Source organism: Muntiacus reevesi, chromosome 1 (genome assembly GCF_963930625.1).
Source record: "Muntiacus reevesi chromosome 1, mMunRee1.1, whole genome shotgun sequence".
Classification (NCBI taxonomy): domain Eukaryota; kingdom Metazoa; phylum Chordata; class Mammalia; order Artiodactyla; family Cervidae; genus Muntiacus; species Muntiacus reevesi.
The window spans coordinates 198,002,581-198,023,427 of record NC_089249.1 but is presented as its reverse complement, the minus strand read 5'-3'; the positions used below and the strand labels follow the sequence as shown (position 1 = coordinate 198,023,427).

Genomic DNA, 20,847 nt, shown 5'->3' with positions numbered 1-20,847 from the left:
GCAGAATGGTGTGCAGGTCCACGGGGGCCAAGGAGGAAGGTTCTACCAAGGATTTTTCTTCCCCCGGGGGCGGGGGAGACGTGCACTGCGCCCTGGCGTGTCCCATCTGTTTGGTCCGGGGAGGATTTCTTGTTTTAATAATTCAGGTGTACCTGGGAACTGTTTCCTCAGTTATGAAACTGGTGAGAAGGTTCTGTTAAGTGGAGGCGAACGATCCTGTAAATACGTAGTGTGTGTCCTTTTTCATGTGTTTCTGCCCCCGGCATCGATTTAGAAGCTCCTTTGGGTCCCACTGGGTGCCAGTACTGTCTTAGGGTCGGAGGTTACTCTCCCCAGCCCTCCGCAGCCATTTCTGCAAATGTCCCCAGGCTGGAGGAAAGCCCTAAGAGGGGCTCATTACATGAGTCCTCTGGGCTTTGCTCGCTACCTTGCAAGAGCTGATGGCTCCCCTAATTCTGAAATAATAGCTTCCTTATGAGGCATCGGGAGGATTTGTCAACTCCCGGGTCAGCCTTTCCTCACCACCCTTGCTGAAGCAGCGGGCAGCCTCTTTTCGTCCCGCAGTTTGCTCTTTGGAACCCCGAAAGGATGGAGTGTAAGAGTCTGGAGTCAACTTGCGATGATCTGAGGGGAGGGGTTCTGAAACTCGCCGGCCCTCTTTCCGTGTCTCTGATTGGACGCTTGGCAAACGTTGGCGCTCCTCTCTGGTGCAGGGGGCACCTCCACGGTCAGACTGCCCCGCCCCGGGGGGAGGTCACTGAGGGGAGGTCACCCCGAGGGGAGCGGAGGTGCAGTTGGAGAAATGCTCCCAGGTTTTGCAGCGATTCAAGCAGATACTGTGTCACGCGCTGCGTGTGCGTGTGTGTGCGAGCGAGTGTGCGTGTAGCTACTGAGGTGATAGGTATACAGGTCTTACTAACAATTGGTTTTCTCACCTTTTCTAATTCTTGCCTCTCTGGGGAGTGGACTGCTAAGGAGGTGTTAAGAGCTTAAAGGTACCGGCTAATCGGTCATTCCGGACCCCGCCCTGCCTTTGTTATACTTTTCTGTCTCCTGGTAGAGACTAGTCCCCAGTCCCTCTGGGGTGATGCTGGGGGCCCTCCATGCCCCTCTCTCCCAGGCTGGCCTCTCTGCTGTACTTGACCTCGAATTTCCCCGCCTCCTATGCATTTTTTTGCCCCTGTCCTCCTGTGCCCCACCTCTTCCTGGCCCATCAGAACCTCAGCTCCAGGGAACCCATCTGTTCCTTGGTTCCATCTGACACTCACCTGGCCTGGGCACGTTGTGTTTTGAGCTCTGGGGCAGGTTGCTTGGGCCCCTAACTTCAGGGGGTGCTGGGTCTGGCGGGAGAATATGCGGAGGTGTGGGCATACTGCCAACCCCCCCCCCCCCCCCCCCCCCCCCCCCCCGCCCACCTGCTCAGGGATTGGGCAGGACAGGGTGAGAGGGGTGAGGACTGAGATATGGTTGAATGACCATTTCTGGGCGGCTCTCTTCTGGGGATCTGGAAGTGTGTGTGGGGTGGCAGGTTCAGAGTTGTGAGACCTTGTGGTCACCCAACCTTCCCAAACCTCCTGGTCAGGGATGGTGGGTGGGGTGGAAAACAAACTGTGGGCAGACTGCAGGACTGTGAGGTATCCCCACCCCTTGCATCTCCCCCCGGGGTTCCTGGCTGCGTTCCAGAGACCTGCTCCCAGGCTCAGCGGGGCCTTACCACCGGAGCTCTGACCCAGCAGAGGGCTTGACCCTGGACTCCCTCCTGACTTGTGTTCTCTTTTGTGTTCCTGGATTCCTGCCCTGATCTCCATTGCCCAAAGTCTAAAAGACCTGGGTTCAGCGCCCTCCTCTGGGGCAGGTCCCTTCATGACTCTGGGCCTGGCTTTCCTCATCTATAAAATGGGTATAATAAGAGCCCATGCCAGGGATCAAAGGGGATGAGAATCAGGGAAGGGCTTCACAGGGCACCAGGGTGCTCTGAATCCAGCGCTGGTTTCTTACTGCCCCTTAGGTCCCTCTCTGCTCTGCCCTGCCCACGTTCAGGGCTGGGTTCTCTGGTGGAAGGGGTGCTGTCCCAGACACTGGGGTATTGAGCAGCATCCCTGGCCCCCATTCTGGTGATAGGAGGAGTACTCCCTCCCACTTATGACAACTGCAGATGTCCCCAGACGGGGGGGGGGGGCCAGTGCCCTCTAGGGGGCGCAGTTGCTCCCCAAGTGACCCCCTCTCACTTAATCTTTAACCTCACAGCAGCTTAATATATATAAAATATTTAAACTTGACCCTGATAACCTCAAGTTCTGAGTCCCTTTGTCCGTTTCTTCCCTGCCCCCTTCCCCAAAAGGAGGCGCTCCTGTTTGCAAAGTGTGTCCCGCCCACACTGCCGACTCGCCCCCTGGAGGAGAGGAGCTCCCCTGCAGATGCACCCACGGGGGGCCAGCCAAGTGTGAAGTGGGAGTCTCCTGACCCCCACAGGGCCCCCACCCAGGCTTCCACCCTCTCGTGGGATCTGGAAGTGTGTGTGGGGGGGCAGCTTTAGAGCTGGTGACCCCTGCCTGTCTGTTGGCTTTGACTGTTTTCTTCAGGTCGGCTCTGAGATGAGTCCCTGCTGTCCTCTCTCTTCCTGAGGGTGGTGCTGTGGTGCTGCAGGTGCTTTCTGCACAGTGACCTGAACTGCCATACTTACTCACAGAGCTCCGTGCCGCCTCATGGCCCGAGGGATCCGTGAATCGACCGTGTGGTTGGAGGGTTTGGTTTTGAGTTTACTCCCGGCTTTGATATGTTAGGGGAGTGTCTCATGGGCTGGACAAGGCGTCCCAACTAGTCTGTCAGTTCCCACTCCGGCTCCCTCGAAGGGCTTTTAGAAACTTGAAAAACCATCTTTCTTTGCTCAGGACCCTCCAAAGGCTTCTTCTTGTCCTTGGAAAAAGTTGCAGACCCTCTAAGGGACCCTCTACTTCCCACCCAGCCCCCATGCCTGCTCCTTTCAGTAGAAACCACCTTGAGTACCTTCTCTTCCTGCCTCAGGGCCTTTGCACTTGGTGTTCCCTCTGCCAGGATGCTGTTCGCTCAGGTCTCTACCCAGTTGGCTTCTGGTCATTCAGGACTCAGTCAGAGAGGCCATCCCTGACCCCGCTGCCCAAGTTCACCCTTTTGTCCACCTGTCTCCCCATCCTGCCTTTCCTTCTTTGTATTCAGCACTACCAGAGATGGTATCAGTCTGTTTGCATATTTATTGTCTGTCTCATCCACTAGGGCCTAAGCTCTTCCTGTAAAGGGTTAGAGAGTAATGATTTTCAGCCTTGTAGGCTGGACAGTCTCCGTTCTGACCGCTCCTGCCTGCCCTTGTAATACAAAGTACAGAAACCAGTGATTGCGGCTTTGTTCCAATAAAACTTTATTTGTGGTCACGGAAATATGAATTTCACATACATTTCACATATGGTGAACTATCTTTCTTCTGTTGATCCTGCCACCCACCCAACCATTAAAAACCCTTAAAACCATTTGGGGCTTGTGGGCCATACAGAAACAGGAGATGGGTTGGATTTAACCCATGGGCCATAGGTTGGGCGCACCCACAGTAGGATGTGAGGTCCCTACTGTGGCCACGACATCTGTCTTGGTTGCCGTGTGTACCCCCAGCATCTTGGACAGTTCCTGCCCACAGTGGGTGTTCAGTAAGCATTCAGTTGTTGGATGAATAAGTTTCCATTTTTCCTGCAACAAAGTAGAGTTGTACTCTATGTCTTAAAAATGGGTCTTGGGTTGTTTTGAGAAAATTTAAAGAGCAGGGAATATAAGAAAGTTTTCTGGCCCCATCCACCAAAACAATCTCAAAATTGAGAAGAGTAGATGTAGGGACTTCCCTGGTGGTCCAGTGGTTAGGGCTCCGAGCTTCCACTGCAGGGGGTGCAGGTATGATCCCTGGTCAGGGAACTAAGATCCCGCATGCTGCAAGGCACAACCAAAAAAAAAAAAAAAAGTGGATGTAAACAAAGGCAGACATTAATATTTCATGGTTGGCCTTGCCGACCTCTCCAGGGTGTCCCCTTTCTTTCTCCACAGCAGAAGATTGGGAAGAACTGTACTCGGCCTAAGCAGTCTGTTTTGATCTGGCAGAGGCTAAGAGTTTCAAAGAAAGATGCTCTTTCCTAATCATTTTGTTTTGTAAGCATCCGCCTTCCACGATGGCTTAGTGGTAAAGAATCTGACTGCAGAGCAGGAGACGCAGGCGATGTCGCTTTGATCCTTGGGTTGGGAAAATCCCCTGGAGGAGATCATGGCAACCCACTCCAGTATTCTTGCCTGGAGAATCCCAGGGACAGAGGAGCCTGGTGGGCTACAGTCCACAGGGTTGCAAAGAGTCAGACACAACTGAAGCGACTTAGCACACACACACGACCCACCCTCTTTACCTACATCATGCCCCTTCGGAAAGGACAGCGTGGTTCTAGGCTGCAGCCACCCAGCTGCCCGCCTGCCCGGGGACGCTTGTGGGTATGAGAATTGAGATTTGTAGGGTGAGTAGATGAGGGATAGCTGTGGAGAAGAATTGAATCGGTTGAGTGCCTGTGGCCTTGCTCCCCCACCACGACTTTTGGGAGCGGAGACAGGCTGACGAGTGATTTCCAAGCCGGGCAGATCATTAGCGGCTTAGATCTGGGTCTGTCCCAGGAGTGTTCTGACTTGTCAAGGAAGCATACCGTTAATTTACGGTCATGCCTTCTCCAGCTGATTGAAATAAACAACCTGGAGAGTGTTACTCAGAACTTCTTGGCTTCCCAAAGTTGCTTTTTTTTTTTTTCTGGTCTATGTCTTTCTGTGCCCCTCCGCCATCTCCCTCTTCCTTCTTCCTTCCTGCCTCTCTTTTCTTTTCCTGTGGCTCCCGTGGCCCCGAGGGCACTGATGAAAAGTTTGCCTTGCTGTCTTTACCTTGCGGGTGGCCCGTGGTTCTCGAAGTGGTCAAGCAAGGTCCCTCTGGGCCTTGTGTGTGTTTGTTTAGTGGACAAAGAGTAAGAATCAGAAAGCAAGGCTCCGAGGGTTGCTGCACCCTGAATGGGTCTCTGGTTGCAGCATGGAGCCAGAGGTAATGTGTTTGGCCCCAGCTGCCAGCACTGGTGATCGGCGCTCCAGGTCTTAGACAAGCCTGGAGGGCTAGCTGTGAAGAGTCGATCTGGGGGTAGGCAGGCAGGGTTTGTCCCCAGGCCCACTTCCTTTCTGTGCTTGCCATTGGACCCAAGTGAGGGCTCCTTCTGGGCAGGTAGGGTAGAGGTAGGCCCACTTTCATGGTTTCGTGGCTGCTGGCCCCGATCTCGGGAGAGAGAACGTGGAGAGGAGTGATTCGCGGAGGATGAGCTGGCAGGGGACCTGGAATGGTGCTTTGTGCAGAAGGAGAGCAGGGATCCAGGGGGCCTCTTTTGAGCAGGAGCCAGCCCGAAGCAGCCAGTGGGCTTTTGAGTGGGCTGGAGAGGGGCTGCATGTGAGGCCAGAGCTCAGGACCCTGGCCTGTCTGGGCAGCCTGTCTTGCGAGGCGGCAGCCTGGGAGCTGCCCCCAGGATGTCTGGAGGACCCTGGCTGGGCAGCTGAACTGGGACCTGCTCCTAGCATCTTCAGACCCCTGCTCTTCACCCCATCTGTCCTTTACAACCCCCTCCAGCAGAAAGGTCGGCCTCCGCCAGCCGGCTCCCTACCCTGCATGGATCTGATTATCTCGGTCACGAGTCAGGAGAGAGCCTTGCTGGTCTCCAGCTTGCGTGTGAGCAAAGGCCCTGGAGCTGAAACTTCTGATTCACTGCTCTGCTCCAGCTCCTTTCCCCAAAGAAGAGGAGGGAGCGGTGAGGAAAGCGAGCTCTGACACCCTCCTGGGAAGGAAGGCGTCTCATCTCTTGGCCTCCTGGCTGCTCCACTAGTGGCCTGTGCCCAGGCTGAGCTGGAGACCAAGGGGCAGCGTCAATCTGGAGAAACGGGCTCCTCTGCACGTCTAGACCCCCAGGCCGGGCCCCATGGAAGAAAGGGTGGTCGGAAGGCCAGTGGATGAGCTTTGAGGGGGCGGGCGCAGGCAGGACTAGGCTGACCAGAGCTAGCCTCTCCCGGAGCGGGGCCCTAGTGGTCTCTGCAAATATCCAGCCTTACTGTTCTTCAACCTCGAAGTGAAGACACGAAATCAGACCCTGCAGCAGCCCTTTCACATGGTCTCAGCCTGGTGGTTTCTCGATCCGACAGGCCTGACTTTATAGCAGACTTGCAGCCATCGGGCGTGTGCCGAGCCTGGGTCCATCCACATCTTTGCTGTCACCCAGCCAGTGGTCCAGCCTGTGTGCTCATGGCCGGGCAAACTGCATCTCTCCCCTGCCCATAGGTCTCCTGCCCACAGTGGAAGCCTGGAGCCAGGCTCTTGGGACCATCGGGGACAGCAGGGACCGGGGATGCAGAGTGGCCGAGACAGATGCAAACCGAGCACAGGGCCGGGGCGCATGTGCTGCCAGGGTGGTGGCCAGCGGGCGGCAGGAGGGTTGCCACCTGGGCTGAACCTTGTTGTCATGGGCGAAGTAGCACCAGGCGGAGGACTTGGAGGGGCGCTCGGGCTCTGCCTGGGAGACCCGCCGGAGGAGGCCAGGGAAGCGGGGAGCCCTCCAGCCCCTTAGGCATCTTTGGGGACTCCTCCTGCCAGGTTCCAAGGGTTAAGGAGAAGGGGCAGCAGCTCTGCCCTCAGGGAGTGTAGAGTCTAGTCAGTGAGGCCAGACCAGAGTTGTCTGAGTCATGTGGGGCCACAGAGGGAGCCGCAGACGGCTCCTTGGTGACTGGCTCTGGTGTGCTGACCAGACCTCGAGTTTTCTAGGACAGCCGCTCTGCAAATGCGCCTGCCCTGCCTTTTTAAAAATATTTTTTAAACTATGATATTTATCCATGAAATTCGTCCTTTTAAAGGGAACAATTCAGTGCTTCTTAGAACATTTACAGAGTTGTAAACCGTCACCTTTATCCAATTCCAGAACATTTTCCTCACCCAAAAAGAAAACCCCATACTTGTTAGATAGTCACTCCCCATGTCCCTCTCCTCCTTGGCAACCAGGAACCCACTGTCTGTGTCTGTGGGTCGGCCGGTTCTGGACGTTTCCCATCAGTGGAGTCACACCCTGTGTGTCCTTCTGTGTCTGCCTCTCTCACTGAGCATGATGTCCTCAGGGTCCATCAACATGGTAGCGAGCCTCAGGGCTTCTGTGCTCTCCGTGGCGCGGTGATGGTCCCGTGTGTGGGTGGACACATTGCGTGTTCACTACTTGTTGTGGGGAGCTAGTAGTTTCTACTTTTTCCTGCCCCTTCTTCTCTGAACCATCTCAGAGTTCCAGAATTTCAGGGCTGGGCATTCAGAATGCTCACCCAGTGCTCTGCCTTCCCAACCCCCCGACGCCCGGCGCAATCCTTTCCAGGACTCTGCGCCCTGCTCCCCCCCATCTTGTGCATGTATGGTCAGGGGGTTTGAACACAAGCTGCTTCCTGGGCCACTTCCCTTTCCTGGTCTGCTTGCCCCGGCCATGGAGGGGTTGTAGGTTGGGTCTTAGAAGGCAGTCCCCTGGATTGTAAATATCCCCACGGCCCCCACAGAGCCCTGTGAAGCCTACTAGCCTCCGAGCAGAGTCCTGCCCAGGCTCCCTTGCCTCCAGGGAAAGCGCCATCACCATGCTGGGTGATTCGGAAATGCAGCTGGCTTCTCCAGGGACCGCAAGGGGCCGGACGGGGTGTGGCTTCATAGCCGCACACAGCACAGCCAGCCAGCTAGCTTCGGTCCTCCCACCAGTCACAGGGACAGTGACATGTGTATGAGAGACTTGCTGTCCCCTCCCCCAAGCAGAGAATATAGGAGACCTGGGGGGTCTTGAGTGCCAGGGAGCTAGCTGCTCGTGGAACTGGGAGGACCCTGTGGGAGACATGCGTGGACGCTGACAGCATGTCACTGGGTGGAACGGCAGACTGTACGGTCTCCCCCCCCCCCCCCGCCCCCGCCAGGCACCGAAACAGGCTTGAATATGAGAACTGAAACGACAGAACCCTCAGAAGAGGAACAGGTGAAAGTGGAAACAGTGGCTTTTCTGAGGCATTGCTGCCCAGTAAAGATGCAGAGCGAGCCCCGTGTGTCCTTTAAAGTTTTCTCGAAGGTGAAAGGAAGCAGGAGAGATTAATTTGAATAATATATTTTATCGAACCCAGTATACCCCAGAATGTTACCGTTCCAACGTGTGATCTTTATAAAAATCGTTAATGAGCTGTTTTTCTCTCCTTTTCTTGTGGTGCTATCTTCAACATCCTGTGTACATTTCACATCTTGCGTTGGCCCTGGGCGAGCTGAGCTCTGGGGTGGTGGGGATGCTATATATGGGGGTGCTCACCCCACACCCCATTCCCACCTACCTGCTCAGTCCATCAGAAGTTCTGGATCTGTTAGCTTCTAGCCGGGGAGACCAGAGAGACCCAGGAGAAAGCAACTAGGGGTGAGTGCAGCGGCCTGGCCCGTAGGATGTCGGCTGGAGGGCCAATCCCCACGGGCGGGGTGGCCTGGCCTGGGCCTCAATGCTTCCTGTGGGCCGTGTATGCAGCCTCTCCTCTTTAACCTTGTCCCGCCCAGGTCAGCTCAAGGCAGTGTGTGTGTGGCATGGGTGCTGGCTGTCCTGGCGGCTTTCAACTTGGGGCTCAGGGTGGTTCTGTGAAGAGAACTGTAGGGACTTGGGGTGCTGCTTTGGCTGTGGGAAAGCTGCGACCTGTGTACAAGCAGAGTTCGGCAGTCACATCCCAGAGCTCCAGACACTCTTAAGTGGCCTGAGGTCTCAAGGTAGGACAGCCAGTGGGATCGGCCACTGGAGGCTGGTACCCGTGTGCCTGTCTTGCCTGGGCTTGGATCCCACCTCTGCTGGGTGTGTGCCCTTACTGCCAAAGTCGGGGTGACAGTGGAGAGCTCTGCTTCAAGGGTGGATGAGATTTAACTGAGTTAATCCATGGAAATCCTCAGTGAAGTAGTTCCTGCCCCGGGGGCACTCCTGCCCCCAGAGTACACTGGGTGATGTCTGGGAACATCTGGGGTTGTCACGACTAGTAGGGGCTTCTGGCATCGGGTGGGTGAAGGCCAGGAAGACTGCTTAGCACCCCCTAGGGCCCAGGGCGACCCCCATGGACAGTGACGGGCTCTGATGCCACTGTCTCTCCAGCCCAGGGAGAGCCTTCAGAGGTGACAGCAGTGATTTCCCTCTGGGCCTCTGCCTTTCCCTGACTGTGACTCAAGACGTTGCAAGAGGAGTTTCTAAAATCACTTTCCATCCTGGAATAACCCGTGTTTTCACACTGCTGTTCCGTATTCGTGCAGGGAGGAAAGTGCAGGAACAACGGAGATTACTCAAAGGCACGTTGAAAACAAGCTGGTCTCTTCTCTTCCTGGAGCTTCTTTATGTTAAAGGGGTGTGGGTGAGAGGGTTTGGCTGGGGTGTTCTGGACCGGGAAGCTGGGGTGGTGGTCCCTCGGGCAGCTGGACTGGAGGCAGCCAATCCAGAGCTCAGAGCCCCTTGGCCTGTCCCGCACGCCTCATCCAAGGTCCTCATCCGGTGACTTGGGGTTTGCTGTGGGCCACCTGGCTGAGGACGGGGGTCCTGGGTGAGTGGTGTCCCCCCGGGCGGGACGGTGGAGTTTGCAGATGGGCTCCGGGTGAGGAGGAGGACTGGGTTAGGCGTCCTTGGAGCTGTTGTTTCGGGTTCCAGTACCTGCTCCTGAGGCCCCAGGTCTCCCCGTGTTGGTTAGTTTAGTCTTTAGCCAAGAGAAGGGCTAAGAACTTTGGACTGACCAAGCCAGAGTGGCTCTTTTTCTAATAAGCCTGCAAGAGAGATAATCATAAAAAAATAATTATTTTCCCCATGTAGGCATCAGCAGTTACAGTGAGGCAAAACCAAGTCAGTGAAGGCTGCCCTTGGTCCCTGCTGAGTCCCTGATGTGCGTCCAGGGGGCGGTGTGGAATTGAGGGTCTCTGTGCTGCCGGGATCCAGTGGTTGGCTTGGGGGGGTGGCGATAGGACAGTGACCCTGAGAGGCTCAGACAGTGGCTGGGGAGGCAGGGGTCCGCGTGTGGGACTGGTGATGTGACCCTGGGACCGACAGGCAGGGGTCTTGCCACACAGGCTGGGCTCCCGACCCCTGCATGCTCTGGATCAGTCAGGGGGCAGGGAGCGGGCATTGCTGAGTGACCTCCCCCACGCTCACCACACAGGGGAGAGAGCCTGCACCCATGCTCCCCTTCTGCCTGCAGTGTTGGCTGAGAATGTTTGTCCCCCAGACCTGTGGTTTTATCTGAGCCTCACTGGGCTTCCGTGAACTTAGATCAGGGCCATGGAGATGGGCTTGAGTAGAGAGAGTGGCCCAAGAGTGACCCTCTCTGGAACCTACCAGAGCCCTCATCTGTCTGCCCCCATAGATCTGCATCCAGGGTTTTCTCCCTGGGCATGGAGCAGCCCCACAGCCCTCCCCTGGGTAGAGAACCCTTGCTAGCATCCCCTAAATGCTGCTGTGGTGCCCTGGGGGCATCATCCCTTTGCGGCTCTCAGATGAGCTTGGCGGGAGGGGGTCGGGAGCAGTGATGGCCTGAGTGATGGGACTCAGTAAATAGTCTTCCTTGAAAAGTGTGGCTGTGCTGGGGTCCCCTAGCGCCCCTGTGTACAGAGACCCCTAGCTGTCCAGGCTCTCGGGAGGGCCAGGGGACTTGGGGGAGGGGGGTGGACCAGCTTCTCCAGGGGTTTCTTGGGCCTTAGCCCCAGGCAGTGTTTGGTTTGGAGTCTAGAGCCCCAACTCAGAAAGTGACCTGAGCTCCTGAAACCTGTCACTGCCACCAACTTGGGGTCCCGGTGTCCTCGCATGCCCTCCTTGTTAGGTGATAGCGAGCTTTAAACGGGGTGTGTGCATTAATAAGTGCTGGTTTTCACCCGTGGTTGCGACTTCATCTCACGGGGGCTGTGGTGGAGGAGACAGCAGGCACGCACAGCCCCTGTGGCCTGGGCACTGCTGTCAGCTGGCCGGCTCTGCGTCATTCCTACAGGCCAGGAGCCCAGGAGCCAGCAGGGGGCAGTGGCCCTGTGTGTGATGGGGACCAGGGAGTGGTCTGATCACTAAAGCTCTGGGTGGTGCTTCCTTCATGGTGCACAGGGAAGGCCCCTCCCAGGTAACATTTGGGCAGAGATTGAATGACTTGAAGGGATAGGAAGCTCCGCGTGGAAGCACAGAGCATGTGCAAAGGTCCTGAGGTGGAAATGCTGGGGAGGCTGCTGTGAGTGGGAGTGAGTGAGTGTGTGTGGAGTGTCAAGCTCAGCTCCCCTGGGAGGTCGAGGTGTGGTCCGCGTGCCCGGCCCAGGGGCAGCCTTGGCTCCTGGGCCACATTTGCTCGTCCTGTTGGCTGAGTCAGCCGGCTGCCCCTTTGTTGTTCTCCCTTTTAAATCTTCTCATTTGGGAAGAGTTGAGACCTTGCTATTGAGCAAATCATTTCCACATGGAAGCAGGGATTTTGAAATGGAGAAACCTTTGCAGAACCCGGGGTGCTCCCTCCCGCCATCTCAAATGCTGTTTTTAACACTGTCGTTCTTCCTGGCAGTGCTTCATGGCAGTCCCGTGTCTTGTTATGATCTATGTTGTGAAAATACTCTGCTAGTTGTTTCGGGGAAGACATCAGATGAGATGGCAGCAGTCCTGATGGTGGGACATCTCTGAAGGAGATTCGTGAACCCGAGTGGGGAAGGGGTCAACGTTGCTCCCTTTGTTTTATTTTTTAAGACTCTTTATTACGAGGAATTTGAGCACACAGCAAGGTGCAAAGCATCAGATAGCCCCGAGTACTCGTCACCCAACTCCAGACCATCAGCCTGCGTGGCAGTCTGCCCTTCTGCCCATGATGGATTAGCCCCTGTATTTTTCTTTTTTTTTAACATTTAAAAAAATTTATTTAGACCGTGCCATGCAGGTTGTGGGATCTTAGTTCCCGGACCAGGGATGGAAACCATGCCCCCTGTAGTGGAAGCTCAGAGTCCTAACCACTGGACCACCAGGGAAGTCCCAAAGCATTTTGTTTTTAAAGAATTATGAGGGTTTCCCTGGTGGTCCAGTGGTTAAAACTTTGCCTTCTAATGCAAGAGGTGTGGGTTCAATCCCTGGTTGGGGAGCTTAGATAAGATCCCACGTGTCTCCTGACCAAAAAAACCAAACCATAAACAGAAGTCATATTGTAACAAATTCAATAAAGACTTTAAAAATGGTCTGCATTAAAAAAAAAAAAAAAGAATTGTAGACTCCCAAGAAGTTGCAAAACATAGAACAGGGTGGGTCTCATGTACTTTTCCCCTGGTGGTGACATTTTGCATGACCAGAATCCACTGTCAAAACCTGGGAACTGGCATCGGTATGGAACACTACAGACCTTACTCAGATTTCACTCATTTTGGCATGAACTCATTTTTGTGTGTTTCTGTGTGATACCACCACCCGAGTAGATTTGTGTAACCATCATCACAATCAAAATACAGAGCTGTCAAAAAAAAAAAAAAGCGACAGAGCTGTCTTATCAATACAGACCAGCTCCCTCTTGCTCCTTCCTTAAAGCACCTCCCCTCACAAGTTCCCACCCTCAGCCCTCAGCAACCACAGTCTGTTCTCCAGGTCTGTAGCCTCGTCATTTTGAGAGATTTAGGGAATTGTAGGTAACCTTTGGGATTGGTTTTTTTCACATAAGATCCATCTGAGTTGTTGTCTGTATCCACATTCCGTTCCTTGTTCATTGCTCAGTAGCACTCTAATTATCGAGTATTGTTATTTTAAAAATATTTATTGTTTGTTTACTTGGTTATGTTGGGTCTTAGCTGTGGGTTCTTTGTTGTTGGACGTGGGCTTTGTTGCCCACTTCCGCTGCACTGGAAGGTGGATCCTTAACCACTGGACTGCCTGGGAAGCCCCTCCAATATTATTTTATCATCTTTTTTATTTCTGTAAGGTGGGTGGTGGTAGTGATGTCCCATCTGACATTCCTGGTTTTAGCAATTTGAGTCTTCTCTCTCTCTTCTTTCTCTTGATCTTTCTACCTAAAGGTTTGTCAGTTTTGTTGATCATTTCAAAGAACCAACTTTTGGTTTAGTTCATTTTCTGTTTTCTATTTCTGTTTTGTTAATTTCTGCTCTGATCTTTGTATTTCCTTCCTTCTGTCTGCTTTAGGTACAGTTTTCTCTTCTCTTTCCAATGCCTTAAGGCAGAAGTTTAGATTATTGATTTGAGAGCTTTCGTCTTTTCTTCAAATAGACAGCTATAAATTTCCCTCCCAGTTCTGCTTTTGGCTGTGCTGTATAAGTTCTGGTTTGTTGTGTCCTTGTTTTCATTCACCTCAAAGTATTTTTTAAAAAAATATTTATGTATTTGGGTGCGTCAGGTCTTAGTTGAAGCATGCAGGATCTACCTTGCATCATGTGGGATCTCCCGTTGCAGTGCACCGACTCTCTAGTTGTGGCGTAGGCTCCATCGTATGTGGGCTCAGTCATTGCTCAAGGTCAGGCTGCCCATAGAAGTTGACTGATCTGCGGCCCTGATTCTGTCTTGGGATTCCACATCTGGGTCAGCGTGTCACACCCACATGGAGGTGGGTCTTGGGAGTTGAGGAGTGCCCGCTAGAAGGAGTCCCAGATCAGCCTCGAGATAAATTTGTGGCAGGCCAGCGAGCTGGTGGGGCTCTGACTTGGATGTTCATTGTGGCTCTTTCTGTGAGAGTCCAGGTGGGCAACTTGGCGGGTGGCGGTCAGGATGGCTCTGGGCAGAGAACCAGGGGCAGATAGAGTGGGTGCCTCTGGTCACTGACATGGGCGGCCACAAAGTTCTGGATACATTCAGTTAAAGCTTCATAATAGCGTCAGAGTTTTGATCAGAATGTTGGGGAGCTCTCATGATTCTGTTTTTTTTTTTTTTTTTCTTCTGGCTTGGTGTTTTTAAAATTTAATTTTTATTTATTAAAAAGCTATTTATTTAAGTGAGTCTTAGATGCACCCTTGGGATCTGTGTTGTGGTGCTCCACCTCTCTAGTTGTGTTGTGAAGGCTTGGTAGTTGCGTCTCATGGGCTTAGTTGCCCAGCTGCATGTGGCATCTTAGTTCCGTGACCAGGGATCAAACCCCTGTCCTCGGCACTGCAAAGTAGATTCCTAACCACTGGATCATCAGGGAAGTCCCTTGGTATTTTGTTTAATAGCAGGTTATTAAGTATCATTCACATCCATACAATCCACCCTTTTAAAGTGTACAGTTCAGTGGTTATTAGTGTATATAGTGTGCTGTATTATATATACATATATATACACACACACACACACATACATACATACAGGGATGTGCGACAATCACCACCCTCGAATTCTAGAACGTTTTCATCACTCTAGGAGGGAACTCCGTACCTGTTAAACCGCCCCTGTCCATTCCCCCCTCTTCCTTGGCAAGCATGAACCCACTCTGTATCTCTGGATCAGGCTCTTCTGGATGTTTCCCATCCGTGTAATCGCAGAGTCCCCCAACAGAGCTGTCTGTCTGTGGATTTGCCTGTTAAGAGTGCTCTATATAAAGAGAATCACACGCTGTGTGGCCTTTGTGTCTGGCTTCTCTCTCTTGAGCCTCGTGTTCTTAGAGAATCTGTGTTGTAGTGAGTGTCAGTGCTTCTCTGCTTTCCTGGCTATGTAATGTTCCACTGTACAAACAGACCACATTTTGTTTATCTGTTCACGCATTGATGAACATTTGGGCTGTTTCCACTTCGTTTGGCTATTGTGAATAATGCCTGCGACACATCATACATACTTGTGTGGACACAAGTTTGATTTCTCTTGGGTAGACACCTAGGAGTGGAATTGCCGGGTCAGATGGAAACTGTGTTTGAGGCTTTAAGAAACTGCCAAATTGTCTTCCTAAGCGGCTGCACCCCGGTCCAGTCCTACCAGCCATAGACGAGGGTTCCAGTGTGGTTTGGTGTTTTAAATCTGAATTAGGTTGGGGACCATGATCATTTTGGTTTATTCCCAGACACTCTGCCTCTTTACCCTGAGGTCAGCTCCTGTCCACCCAGATGGACCAGCCAGGGAGCTGCTGGAGGGACGGGACCCTGGGTCCCAGGCACAGTCCTCCAGGTGGCTCTGAGTCATCTTTGTTTTTTAAGAAGTGACACATAAGTGTTGTCAGTAGAGACAGAAGCCTGTGTGAATTACATGTTTACCCAGATCCTGCCCCCCAGAGAGACCCGTTCTTGGTGTTGACTGTCTGGTTATCACTCTGTGTCCGGTAGACATCTTTCTAGCTCATCAACTCCACGTTCCTTCATTTTGTGTGAGTGGGTATGATTTTCTTACTGCTGCTTCTCTCTTTTTTCTTTTTTTTTTTAATAATTTTTTGGTTGCATCTCGAGGTATGTGTGATTTTAGTTCCCTGCAGGGTGGAACCTGCACCGCCTGCTCTGGAAGCACAGAGTCTTAACCACTGGACCACCAGGGAAGTTCCACTGCTTCTCCTCTTAACTTGCACTGAGATTATTTTTTCTCTCTAACACTGTGGTGAGCACCTTGGCTGCTGTCTCCTCGAGGCAGACTCCATGAGCATTGTTGCTCAGGCTCCTTTTCCATCTTGAACAGTGTTTCTCAGTTGTCCCCAGAAAGCTCGTCTGCATGGACACTCCTGCAACAGCTAGGGGCTCTCGTCATCCTGGTGACAGCCCCTGCTTTTGTCCCTCCTAATCTGTTACCTCCTAGTCAAGCTGTTTTAGAGTTGCCAGTTCATAGCCATCACCCACGTATTAAATTGGGGTATTTGTTTTTTGACTTATAACAGGGATGTTCAGCCTCAGCACTGTCGATACGTCTAAGCCGGATCCTTCTGTGGGGGCTGCCCTGGGCACGAGGGGGTGTTGAGCAGCGTCCCTGACCCCCACCTCCTCCATACCAGGAGCCTCTTCCCTCCCCCCATCGTGACAACCACAGATGTCCCCGGATGTCACCAATGTCCCCTGGGGACAGTCGCCTCTGGCTGAGAACCAGGGTTCTGTTATAACCCTTTCTATATTAGGGCTATTAGTGTCTTTTGTGTTATACACTTTTTGTCAGTTTCTCATTTCTCGTCCAACTTTATTTTTGATGTGTTGTTACATAGAATATTTTAAAGTTTATTGCCAAATTTGTCCTTTCCTTTAAAGCGCCTGGTCTTGTGACCAGCCCAGAGAGGTCTTCCCTTCCTTAAGATTACCACAACATTAGTCCACTTTTTTTCTCCTCCATTTTTCCAGTTTTAGAAGGATCCGGAGGATCTGGAGGCACCAGCTGGGGCCTGAGCTGCGTATTTTTCCATGTGGCTCCTGGCTGGTCTGGTCTGTGTGAGCTGATGAGGCTCACTGTTAGGACTGGGATCCTGAGCTGGCTCCCCTGGTGCTGGCTGTGTGATGCCAGCTGCCCCGTGCCTCAGCTTGCTCATCTGTGAAACGGGCAGTGACAGCGGTACCTGCTTCCAAGGATCTTGGGGGCTGCCTGGACGTGCCTGGTGCTTAAAGCTGGCCTGCGCCTGGTGACCTGGGTCCCCATCATTGGCCTTTTCATCTGTCCTGGTCAACCCTGACCCTCACACCAGCTCCGAGGGAAGCCCCAGGCAAACTCTAGAAGGACAGTGATGTTCAGGAGGTCAGGGAGCCCATCCAGGGTCCCCGCCCGGGGCCGTGGATGATGGGCAGGGGCCTCTCTGGGCATGGAACGTGTGTACACATTCATCCTCCAGCCTCACCCCGCGCCTACACAGATGCCCACAAGATTAGAGGCACATTTGTGGAGAAATAGAGAGATGATTCTCTTAACGATTACTTTTTTAAGTGGTCAGTCATGGAGTGTCTTAGACCTACACACACAAATAGAGAATGGGCTGGTGTTGAGCGTCTGCCAGGTGTGGCCTTTTGGCCAGGCAGGCTTGCTGGGGCGCCCCCTCCCAGGGCACTGGCATCCGCCCCTCTCTCTGTGTGGTGCCTGGCTCTTGCCCGGGCTCTGGGCCAGGGGGACAGGTGGCCTTCACCCAGGCTGCCTCCCTGACCCCCTGAGCCCAGTGAAGATGTAGGTGGGCCGGTAGGCCGTGTTCTTGTCCACGACGTTCTGAAAGCAGGTGCTGGCAGCCTCCGGGGCTCGCTGGCCTTTCGCCCACATGCTTCCTTTATTTTTATCTTTCCAAGCCAAGTGCTTTCTTTCTCTTTCTCTTTCTTTTTTTTGAATCAGATTATTTGGGGATGTGATTTCAGTTTTCCAGAAAAGTCACAAGAATGGCACAAAGAATTCCCAGATGCCTTTCACCCTGTTCTCTAGCTCTCTACGAGTTCGCCTTTCAATTTGTTGGCTATTATTCCTTTTTTTTTTTTTTCGGTCTCTCTCTCTGCACATTTTTTCCTGAACTGTTCCAGATACACACCTCTTTACCTCCAAACACTTCAGTGTTCATTTCTTCTGAACAAGGGATGCTCTTAATCACATTATCAAAATCAGAAAGTGAATTCTCAGAGGAGAGTCTGGGTTCACACACTGCATTCATCTGTCACGTTGCTTTCATTTCTGCTCATCTGGGTCAGTTTCCGCGTCTGCCCTTCAAGCTCATGACTTGGGCATCGGTAGAGTTCAGGCCTGCTGTCCTGTGGCGCGTTGCACGCTGTGGGTGTGTCTGGCGGTTCCCACGTCTGTCAGGAATGTCCCGGAAGCGGTATGGAGTCCTTGGTGCCTGGAGCCCACTTCTGTTGACGTCAGCCTGGCCCAATAGGGTAAGGGCGTGTCTGTCAGGTTTCCCCACCCTGAAGTCACAATTTTATCATTTATAATTGATAAGTTTCTTGCGGCAGGTCCTTGGGGACCATGTAAACACACTGTTGTTCCCCAGACAATCACTGTTTGTTTGGGTAGCCATCATTGATTCTTTTTTTTAAAAATTAATTAATTAATTGGGCTACGCTGGGTCTTAGTTGGTCTTAGTTGTGGTATGTGGGATCAGGTTCCCTGATGGGGGATCGAACCTGAGCCCCCTGCATTGAGAGTGCAGTCTTAGCCACTGGACCACCAGGGAAGTTACAGTCATAGTTGATTCTTGCAAAGTAGAGGATCGTCTCATTTCACCACTCCTTCTGCACTTGTTAGTCGGCTTTCTCCTGGGAAGAGCAGCTGTCTCTTCATCCACACTTGTTGGTTGGTATCAGCGAGGCCGTGTGCATCCTCACCTGACTCCGGGTTGTAACCCACGGCTGTGTTTGGTTTCGGTTATTCCAGTGGTCCCAGATCCACCCGGGGTGGGACTCATCACCTTATGGCTCCTTGTGTCCTTCTGGCAGGTGCCCACAGCCCCTGGGCACTTACTGCCCTGCTTTGGGGCCTTAGCTCCGGGCTTGAGCGCTTCTCCAAAGAGCCCTGGTTCTTCTTGTGGATGGTGCATTTAGAAACCAAGACCTGGGTATTTAGGGTGCTCACTGCCAAAGGGGTGTCTCTGCTTCTGGGTCCTCTCCCTTGGGAAATACATGTGTAAATAAATATACACATGCATATTGTATCTGTGTATGTGTACCACACAGACACTACATCCATTTCTGCTTTGGCACACACACACTAGTGCCCATGGGTTCACGCTGACACCTGCACTTCCAGCCGTCCGTGCGGGCTGCGTGCCAATCTCCCCTTTCCTGTTCTGTAACCTCTGACTCTGTCCCTGAGAACCCTGTGTCTCCCACAGTAAAAGAAGCCTCTGGAGTCAGTCAGTATTTATCTTGATCTCAAAGGCATATAGCTCAGAAGCCATGCTTAAAAGCCACATGGGCTAGTCGTTCCTTTTCCTCATCCCTGTGGTTGTGTTATTTACTTGAAATTTGGTTTGGTTTGCTTCTGTTTGTATTTCGTTGTAGGATACCTGTCCACCCCAGTTCTTGTTGATTTCATTCGTTCCCTCTTACATTCAGTATGTGGGACATAGCGTGGTTCAAGGTCAGAACTGTGCAGAAAGGTTTCTGAAGAGATGTCAGCCGCTCCCCCCCCACCCCCCCCCACCCCCGGCCAGGAACCATCTCATTAGCTTATGTCTCAGAAGAGCAGACTTTTTTTGGGGGGGCTATGCAGCATGGTTTGTGGGATCTTAGTTCTCTGACCAGGGATTGAACCCACTCCCTCAGCAGTGGATGTGCAGAGTCCTAACCACTGAACATCCAGGGAAGTCCCATGTATATTTTTTCATTAATGAAAAGTGCCACAGTGGGTTCTCTGGGTCAGAAGATAAGCACAGGTGTTAGCATCCGCCAGGGTCCCTCCCAGGAGGGCTGATAGGTTTGTTCCTCCCGCAGCACTGAGAGGATCTGGGCCCTCAACCTCACCAGCAGGGGGCTCTGTTCTGTTTAGAACAGACCTGCTCTCCTGCGCTGTCAGCATCAGAGTCTCTCTGTAGTTTCTATTGGCATTTCCAAAAATGAGGAGTGAGGTTGAGCATCACCTAATGTGTGAAAAGCCAGTTTGATATCTTTTCTGTGAATACTTTGTTGATGCTTTTCACCCACTTTTCAGTTGGATTTGTGCCCTTTCCCCCTAATTTTGTAAATTTAGTAATAATATGTCTTAGGGAGCCCTTTGTAGCATGTATTACAAACATGTAATCTCAGTTTCCTGGGTGCATTTTGGCTTTTTAATGGCGGTTTAAATTTTTTTTGAGATAGTCAAATTTATGAATCTTTTGTTTTTTCTTTTGGCTGCACTGAGTGGCATGTGGGATCCTAGGTCCCCGACCAGGGATCGAACTCGCGCCCCCTGCATTGGAAGTGCAGTCTTAACCATTGGACTGCCAGGGAGGCACCTGAATCTTTTCTTCTGTTGCCTCTGGATTTTGCGCTGTCGTTGGAAAGCCTTTTCCTCCGTGAGGTTTCCTCCGTGTTTCCTATCAGTGCTTGTGTGGATCCTCATTCCTCGTGAGTTCCTTGTGGACCTGACTTGACCTTTTTCCCAGTGGTGGGCCCCCGTCCCAGCCCCATTGTTTAAGTTCCGTCCTTCCCCAGTGCTTTGAGATGCCACCCTGCCTCCCCAGCCCCAGGAGGCGGTCACCCTCTGGAAAGCGGTGTGCACGCGCCCCTCTCTGCGGCATGCAGCACGTGTGCTGTGTGCCCCTCAGGACGTGGTGGGTCACTTCCCTGTGTTTCAGGCCCACGAAATCCGGGCCTGGTGCTCGCTCAGAAGTCTGTTTCTTAACACCCTCCCCACCTCTAGTCACCAGGCCCTTGAGCTCCCAGCCCTGCAGGGGCCAGTCCTGCAGAGGAGCCAGGGTGGACAGGGAGGCCGTGTGTCCAGGTCATGAAAGCCTGAGGGCAGCCTGCTGGAAGGGGGTGGGGGTATTTTTTTCCAAAAAAGAGATGTTGCCAGACTGCCCTTGGGAGAGGTCCTGGGGGCCTGTCATCGGATCTGCCTTCCTGGTCCTGCTGAGGCTCCTAGGTGACGTGGCCCAGGACAGCTGCCGTTTACAAGGGCGTACTGTGTGCCAGGGTTCTCGGGTGCCTCTGTTTGTGTCAACACCACGAGCAGGCCATGGTGCCCCACTCGAGAGACGAGGAGTCTGAAGCACAGGGATTCGGAACTTGCTCCAGGTCGTGTGATGGGTTGGGACCAGGCCTCTGGGGATCTGTGCTGGTCCCCAGAGCCCCACTGTGGTCTCTAGAGAGTAGAGAAGGATGCACTGTGGGAAGTGCGATTGTGAAACTGTGTGTGAAGCTCTGCCACGTGAGAGTGGGTTCCAGAGGCCGCCTCTGGGGTGTAGCTTCTTTTTGTCCTTGGCTCCATT

At 52.9% G+C, this 20,847-nt stretch overlaps 1 protein-coding gene across 2 annotated transcripts in view; it reads left to right on the top strand.

Annotated features, from left to right (window-relative positions):
- KDM4B (lysine demethylase 4B) overlaps window positions 1-20,847 on the top strand; it is a 118,813-nt gene that overhangs the window by 1,055 nt on the left and 96,911 nt on the right. The gene's annotated exons all lie outside the window — the stretch shown is intronic.